Source organism: Glandiceps talaboti, chromosome 3, assembly GCF_964340395.1.
Source record: "Glandiceps talaboti chromosome 3, keGlaTala1.1, whole genome shotgun sequence".
Lineage (NCBI taxonomy): Eukaryota > Metazoa > Hemichordata > Enteropneusta > Spengelidae > Glandiceps > Glandiceps talaboti.
In genome coordinates this window covers 13,216,003-13,224,905 of record NC_135551.1, presented here as the reverse complement: position 1 = coordinate 13,224,905, position 8,903 = coordinate 13,216,003, and positions in this window count along the sequence as shown.

Sequence of the window (8,903 nt, the reverse complement as noted above, 5' to 3'; positions counted from 1 at the left end):
CGGAACGAGTACGATAGGAATGTGTTATTGTATTCTTGGCAAGTAACAGTTTTTATCATGGGCAAAATGATTGTCTAACTAATCAACTAATCAAAAGTAAAGAGGCAGGTGTGAAATACGCGAAGTTTAATCATTGGTAGCATATTTAGCTGTTACAGCTATGTACTAATTCTACCAATTTGTCTATTCTGGGGAACCATACTTTCTCTCGCTGCAGTTTCCTTGTCTTTACCACGCCTCGGTGTCCTGTGTACCAATCAGATATAACGGTTTCGGTGCCACATAGGATAATGTTTGTGTCAAGCATTATTGTTAACTGCTTCTTGACCTTAAGCAGTGCTTCTACATGACGGAAGTTTATGCGGTTGTCTTCATTTGTCTACTTAATGTCGTTCCATTTGCCCTTGGTAATTGCTCTAATGACAGCTTGTAATGTTGGGTCTCTTTTTGTTGCTGTCTAGATTTCGCCTAATGATAGAGTTTTCGCTGTGGCATTGGTAATGATAAAATTGATATATTCTTCAGCTACCTTTTCCTGTCTGTTGCTGGGTTTCGCGTCTTTGTGTGAATGTCTTGACATGTAGGCAGCTGGGTTATCTCTTCCAGGTTTATATATTACCTCAAAGTTATAGGCTTGTAGCTTCAGCGCCCATCTTTCGATTCTAGCAGGTGGTTTTGAACTCGGGTTGTTGTATATCTGCTACAGTGGTTTGTGATCAGTGATGATGGTGAATTTCTTACCATCTGCATATAAATGAAATCGTTCACATGCCCACATATTTGCAAGTGCTTCGTGTTTAATTTGTGAGTATCGTTGTTCAACTGCAATCAGTGATCTGCTTGCATAACTTACAACTTTGGCAGTGTCATTGTCATCCTTTTGAAATAACATTGCTCTTAAGCCAACTGGACATGCATCTATAACAAGCTCGGTTTCTTTTATTGGATCCGAGTATGCCATTACTGTATTCGCTTGTGAGAGTTTCTTTCACTTTGGCGAATGCGTCCTTGCGTGTCTATCCACTCCCATTGAATGTTAATCATTGTTAGTTGTTGCAAATGTTGGGTAGTGGTCGCTAAATCGGGTATTAATCTCGAAAAATAAACACCTTTATACCTAGAAAACGTCTGACTTCAGAGACATAGGTTGGTGCTGCTGCATTTTGTATCGCTGTTACATTTTTTTGATCTGGAGCCATTCCTTCAGCAGAAAATATATTACCAAAGTAGAGTAGATTCGATTAGTTGAATGTGCATTTTCGCTTGTTTAGTGTCATTCCTTCTTCACTTAGTAGTTGGAACACACGCCTTAGATTTGCATCGTATTCGCCTTGATTTGTAGCGTATACTAATATATCAACGCTGATATTCTAGTGCTTTGCGTACAGCATGCTGAAATATTTCCGTTGTTGATGTGATACCAAAGTTCAGTCTTTTATATCTTCGTAGACCAATATGAGTGCTGAACGTAGTTATATGTCGTGATTCTGGAGATAATTCCAATTGATGATAGCCTTGATTTAGATCTAGTTTCGAAAATACTTTCGCATTGTTGAGATCGGTGATGATTTCATCCATCGTCGGTGTAATGCGTCGCTCTCGTGTTACAGCTTTGTTTGGTTGTCGCATGTCGATACAGATACGAATGTCATAAGGGTTATTCGATTTAGGAACAGCTACAATCGGACTTACCCATGGAGTCGGGACATCAGTTTTCTCTATGATTGCCGCCTTTTCCATTTCGTCCAGTTTACGAATGTGAAATTGTATACGCCCATGCGGTTGAGCCAATGGTCTCACCGTTTCGTCGATATGTAGTTTGACTTGGTACTTTTTCATTTTTCCAAGTCCTTCAAATAAGTCAGTATACTCACGTATAAGTTTATCAGTCTGTGTTTCTTCTTTCACATGTTTTACAATTTTGATTAGACCGAGATCTTCTGCTGTTTGAAAGCTTAGCAAAGATCCGCCGATTTCACCATTGTGTTTGACGACTTGGAATTCGGTCGACTTGATATAGTTTAGCGTTTGTTCTCCGAATTTTTGCTTGGATTTTGGCTTCGAGTTTTCCGATTGTATCAAGCGGTTTTGCACTATTGTATGGATGGATTAACGTATTAGAGCCTATAACATTTACTTCATCTTTCAGTTTCATGAAGTCGTGTTCTTCGAGAACGTTGACTGATGCGCCAGTACTAGTGTCGATGATAAAGTTAAAGGTTGTACCATTGATGGTGATATCCGCTGTTGGATATTTGGGCGTGGTCGTGTAAACTTGTTGAGTGTTGGTGCTGAACAGAAATGGATTTTTTTCTTCAGTTTTACCGTCTGAGCTAGATCTTATAGATCGTTGTTTCTGTGTAATTGTCAAATTGTTTTGTCTTGGAACGACAGAGCTTAGCAAAGTTACTTTCAACACGAATTGCATTCCTTTACCTAGCCAAACATTTACCATCATGGGGTTAACGGCCATCGCAGAAATAACTTTTTTTTTCGTATCATCCGATTTCTTCATGGATGGGTGATTGAGTGCCTTGTCGTAGTCCTTTTTGTCACCTGTATCTGGTATGTATGTATATGTGTGTGTGTGTGTGTGTGTGTGTGTATGTATGTATGTATGTATGTGTGTATGTATGTATGTATGTATGTATGTATGTATGTATGTATGTATGTTTTATCAACATTATCAGGACATCAACGAATTGACTTTACGCGACTTCATACCTCTTCGCATAATCTTGCCTTTGAGACCAGCCGATGGATTCAACCAATTACACCACGTGAAGCACGTATTTGTAGTTGTGGCGAGGTACAATGTGAGGCTCATGTAATACTGAATTGTCCACAGTCAGATCATATAAGACTAGCCAACTCAGGTGTCAGCTTTGTTTCATTAAAAGACTTTTTCTCTAAAACGGATATTGTTACCATGGTCAAAATCTCATCAGACATTCTTAAAATCTACGACCAACGATAATCTCAAAATGCTTATTATAGCTTGTCCCCATCCATATATGAAAATGTCCATATACTGTCGTAAATCCGAAGTGTTTAAATTGTCAGTGTTTTTTTACTCCACGTCTGAACTGTTACATGTAATATAATTATGTGCCATCTGCCTTTGGTTGACCCTCTGTACTTATTGACTTTTGTTTTAGTGTGTCATACTTATGTTAGCGGTACCGTTGTCTTGTGTTTCGTGTATCTATATTTAACTAGTGCAGTTAGTGAATAAACTAACTAACTAACTAACTAACTAACTAACTAACTATGTATGTATGTATGTATGTGTGTATGTATGTATGTATGTATGTATCGTGTTTATGTATTTTGACATATACACGCATTCCTTCATGTTCGAGTTCAATTCTTAACACGTCAATAAGTAAATTAGATGGGATTGTTTGAATGCTTGAAGAAGTAAACATAACGTTGTTGTTACAAAAGTCATAACAGGACAGGTACTGAACGTTAATACAAGTTGTAAATGTCCTTCAACTGTGTAATGCTAAATGTTATTATCATATAAGTGTAACTGTTTGCATAAAGCTTAATGACTAGTTTGTTGTCATGTATTTTAACAAGTGATGTTTCTTCTTCTTTTACATGGTAAGGAATCTCCTATCAATGAAAGGCAAGAAATTGGTATGTTACACAATATCTTTATAAATATAATTACCACTAAGTGTCTTTATCCCAAATAGTGCATAAAACATTAGATTGTTAAATATACCACTAGGTACCCATCCAATGTGGGTGATACGAGCAATGATATGTTTATAAATATATTTCATCGTGCTTTTTGTGAATGACACAATTTGATCAAAAAGGAAATGTCTCATTTTGAGTCAGTCGATCGATGTTCGTAAATGTCAATTAAATTTCTTCTAAAAATAGCAGAGTTGTTTCACTTTTGACCGTAAATGAAGAACTTCCTTTAAAACTTACAATGGGAACATTTACAAAATAAACTGTTTTGTTAGATATAATGGTTTATTCGTAATATTGTTCACCATTGAATCACAAACATTTATCAATTTCAAATATATCCACAAAAGTATTGATTCACCATTTCGTAAACATAATTGAGTTTTGTGCAATAAAGCCATTTACATTTGTATTTTTGGTCCGCAACCATAAATAAGACCCATATGTATTATGATTTCCACTTATTACTATACTATACCTGTACAATATCTTGTTTTCGATATTTTAATACTTTTAATTGAATATATGTTATTGGTTGTCTCACCGACAAAACAATACCCCTGTTACAACTAGGGCAACTTTATTGTTTACCTTCCGTAAGGAAGGTTATTTATTTGGGATGAAAAATCTGTGTGTGTTTGTGTGTGTGTGTGTGTGTGTCCGTTCATCTTCCTGTCTGTCTGTGTGTCACCGTTTTCTCAAAAGTAGATGGCTCAATTGAAACAAATATGATATGTATTCTTTAGTGTAATTAAAGCTTAGTGATGTCACTTTTAGTTTTTAGGTTTTCCCCGGGTACTCCGGTTTCCTCCTGCATTAACACTGAACCCATGAGGGATGTCCCTCACTGGACTTCTTGGGAGACAAGTGTTTAAATGCTTAAAGAACTATCCAGTATAAATAAAGATTATTATATTATTACAGTAATAATGACTCATTTGCATAGTTAACGATTTTCAGTAATTTTGCTATACGTTACATATGCACTCTTCAAATCAATAACATTTGGAACATACCTCAAACATGACTAATCACAAATATTACTCAATGTCTTAACGGATGGCATTCAGTATAAATATGGCTACTTTTAGTTTCAGTTTTGGTAAATATTTCCTTACATATTATGCAGGGTCTTTCATTTGAGTGTTGTTTTGTGTTCCTTAGGATGTGACTTTCAATGTTTGACTGGCGAGTGTATTCTCGAGGTCGAGAAGTGCGATGATATAATTCACTGTCCCAATGGTGAAGATGAACACGGTGAAATTTGCCAGGTCTTGTTTCCTTCTTATCTTACTGATTTTGAGGATGGTAAGGAATAAATTATCGGCGTTACATGTTTCTATGAGTACATTTATTTCTAATGATAGCTTTATTCGATTTCATTGCTCTGAATTTTAACTGACACAAGTTCAGTGCGGAAATATATTTAATGATATGGAATGGAGTTTTATTCATAAACCAGTGCTTGTTGTACTTCCGAACTTACATATCCTCTCAAGTCGTGTCTTCATGTACTACAACTAAGTTTAATATTGTAGTTAGAATGACACTTGTCTATCTCAGAAATAAACAAATAAGTTTTATTGAAATGTGTCAGTGATTGAAACCCTTCACATTCAATGAAAAGACATTGTCAATATAGTTTATATTTCAAGTACACAACAGATTTGTAATTGTTTATTTCATTTCTGTTCTGTTTTCATTTCAGAATGTGCATATAATTGTACTAATTTAGCCGGTGAATTCGGCTGCATTGCATCTTATGATTTGTGCAACGCATTCCCAGATTGTAAAGATTGGAGCGATGAATTAGATCCAGTACATGGATGTCCTGAAGTTTGTACGAGCACCCTCATTTATCAAGTCACATTTATGCTAAACTTTACTAGTATTTAACCCATCTAACCACCCCATTCGTTCTGGAGAAAATACACACTGTCACTCCTGACTTTGTACACCCAGTATAAGTAGTTAACATATATATATATATATATATATATATATATATATATATATATATATATATAACTCGGTGAGTATCAATCACCCAAGAAAGAGTTCCAGTACTACCAAAACTATATATATATATATATATATATATATATATATATATATATATATATATATATATATATATATATATATATATATATATATATATATATATTTGGTAGTACTGGAACTCTTTCTTGGTTGTAACTCGGAGTTTCACGCATAGTGCGATCATCAGACAATTCTCTGATGATCAGAATTGTCTGATGATCGCACTATGCGTGAAACTCCGAGTTACAACCAAGAAAGAGTTCCAGTACTACCAAAACTATTACGCTCTGCCACTGTGGTATAGAGCACTGTCTTAGCAGATTGATACTCACCAAGATATATATATATATATATATATATATATATATATATATATATATATATATATATATATATATATATATATATATATATATATATATAACCACTATAAATGTCTACGTTTAAGGCGATGTACCTTTAAATGTTAACACTTACGATTTTAGAAATAGTATTGTAAAGAAAATCAAACTGACGCTGTAGCTCAACCATTCAGTTTGTCAGATTGCTTAAAGGATGTTTAACCACATGCTAATCCCCCCCCATATATATATATATATATATATATATATATATATATATATATATATATCCGGAGAAGACAGACACATTTCAAGGGCCAAATGTATAGCATTATAAAATAATGCACCATATTATTAACTGCAAATCAGCGAACCTAGTGTATGCAATACGTTGCTCATATTGCGAAACAATAGTCTATGTAGGAGAAACCGGAGATACACTATACACAAGAATGTATAGTCACATATCACAAATCAGGAAAAACAATAAATATGAACCAGTACCAATTCACTTCAATGGACCATCTCACTCAATCAAACACTTCAGAATCATAGCAATTGAAAAAACATACACACTAGGTAAAACCTACCGTCAACTACGTGAATCATTATGGTAACCAACGTCATTGCGTTCTGTGACCAGGAAATTTATTTTCCTTTATGTTATTTATGAACAGTTGGTGATTGCATGTGTGCTAATTGTCTAGACTGTTCCTGTCGCTGGATATTTCATCTGTCGATTAATTATGTGATTTGCAATTGTACTGGTGATGATTCTGGAGATGGTTTCCTTTGCAATGGTAAGTATCACTCATGTACATTGGCGAACACCGATCGATCACACATCATTGATGTAAGTAGCAGACCAAGATCTTTTCATCCTCAGTATATGCAACAGGTACTTTCCGTCTGTATATTCACATGTGTTAAAATGTGACATTCAATGTGGTTTTGAACATTTCAACTGACATCCCAAATACTTTATAATGACGCTTGTTGTCGTAATTAGGATAATCCATAAATGACATTTTATAGATTTGTCTATCAAGCACTACAAAGCTACTAGCATGATTAGCATTGGTAGTATTGTATTTCAGAGAAATAGAAAATAAATGTAAAGTTTTGTGTTTGGATTCAAACAGCGTTGTTTCGAGTATGTTGACTCCTGTTTCAAATCTGCAAACAAAATTAAGTAGACACCCATTGTCGTGAATAGCATGGACAACGACCACAAATAAAATTAATAGTTTCTGATCGAATGCACACAAGTATGTTTTGCATGTAATACTAGTTATACTCCTTTCCGACTCTTCCCTATTGTTACAACCATGCTCTCAATGTTATAGTGCATGTCCTTGTATGTATGTATGTATGTATGTATGTATGTATGTATGTATGTATGTATGTATGTATGTGTGTGTGTGTGTGTGTGCGTGCGTGCGTGCGTGCGTGCGTGTGTGTATGTATGTATGTATGTATGTATGTATGTATGTATGTATGTATGTATGTATGTATGTAGGAGCGTGTGTGTATGTATGTATGTATGTATGTATGTATGTATGTATGTATGTATGAGTGTGTATGTATGTATGTATGTATGTATGTATGTATGTATGTATGTATGTATTAGCAGTCGGGCAGGTAGGCAAGCAGATATAAGTTAGTCGGCCCGTACGTAGTGCATGAGCATGTACGTACATGGGTGGGTGGCATGGGTGAGTGGATGGGTCATGAGTGGATGGAAGGATAAGTGGGTAGATAAGTAGGTAGTCAGGTAATTAGATAAGTAGAATACGTACAATCCTAGGTTCATTATTACCAACCATTATTTATATTAAAGGTGTTTCCTATTTTTCTAGCCTCACCGACGACAACAGTAACCGCCACCGGTCAGACAGTCACCACGCCGCCGACCGGTCAGACACCCACCATCCAGCCGACCGGTCAGATAACCACCATCCAGCCAAGCACATCTCAACCAGCGTCCAATGAGATTTACTGTGATGCCAATGAAATGTTTGTAGCTGTTTCCATGGATTGGATGTCCACTGAATTCCAACTTGGAGAGACAGATGCAACCGGATTCCACCTTAATGATCCATCTTGTGTTGGAACTATGGAGGATGGTGTATTTGTGTTTAGAACCATGCTATATAACTGTCTGACTACGTCATTGGTAAGACAGCATAGGCCAAACACCGTTTTAAATATTCTATAAGTTTCATTATCTGTAACCAAACAATATGGCATTATATTCCGAATGTCAAATTACAGTCAGCTGCCTACTCAAAAGTCAACATACACAAAAAAGACTTGATAAATAGATAGATGGATGGATAGATTAATGGATGGGTGGATGCAAGGATGGATGGATGCAAGGATGTATAGATATGAAAGGCTGGTTTGATAGGTGAATGAATTGATGGGTAAATGGATTGGTGGATGGATGGATGGATGGATGGATGGATGGATGGATGGATGGATGAATTTTACAAGGGAAGAATAAACATAAATATTTGACATAGTGAGGTACATTTCATTATTTTCTTATATTAAGGAGTTACAAGATGGCAACATCAGCTACAGTAACATGGTCTCTGCAGGAAACAGACAAATTATTGAAATGACATGTTTGTATCCAACGGAATACCATATTGCACCCATTCACATCGTTTCCAATCCATGGTAAGTTACATATATTTCTAATATAAATATTCCCTATACAATGTGTTCAGTTTAAACGCATGGCAACATATTCTAGTGTAAATGAAAGAAATGACAGTGTTTGATAATTGATACTAAGAAATGGGT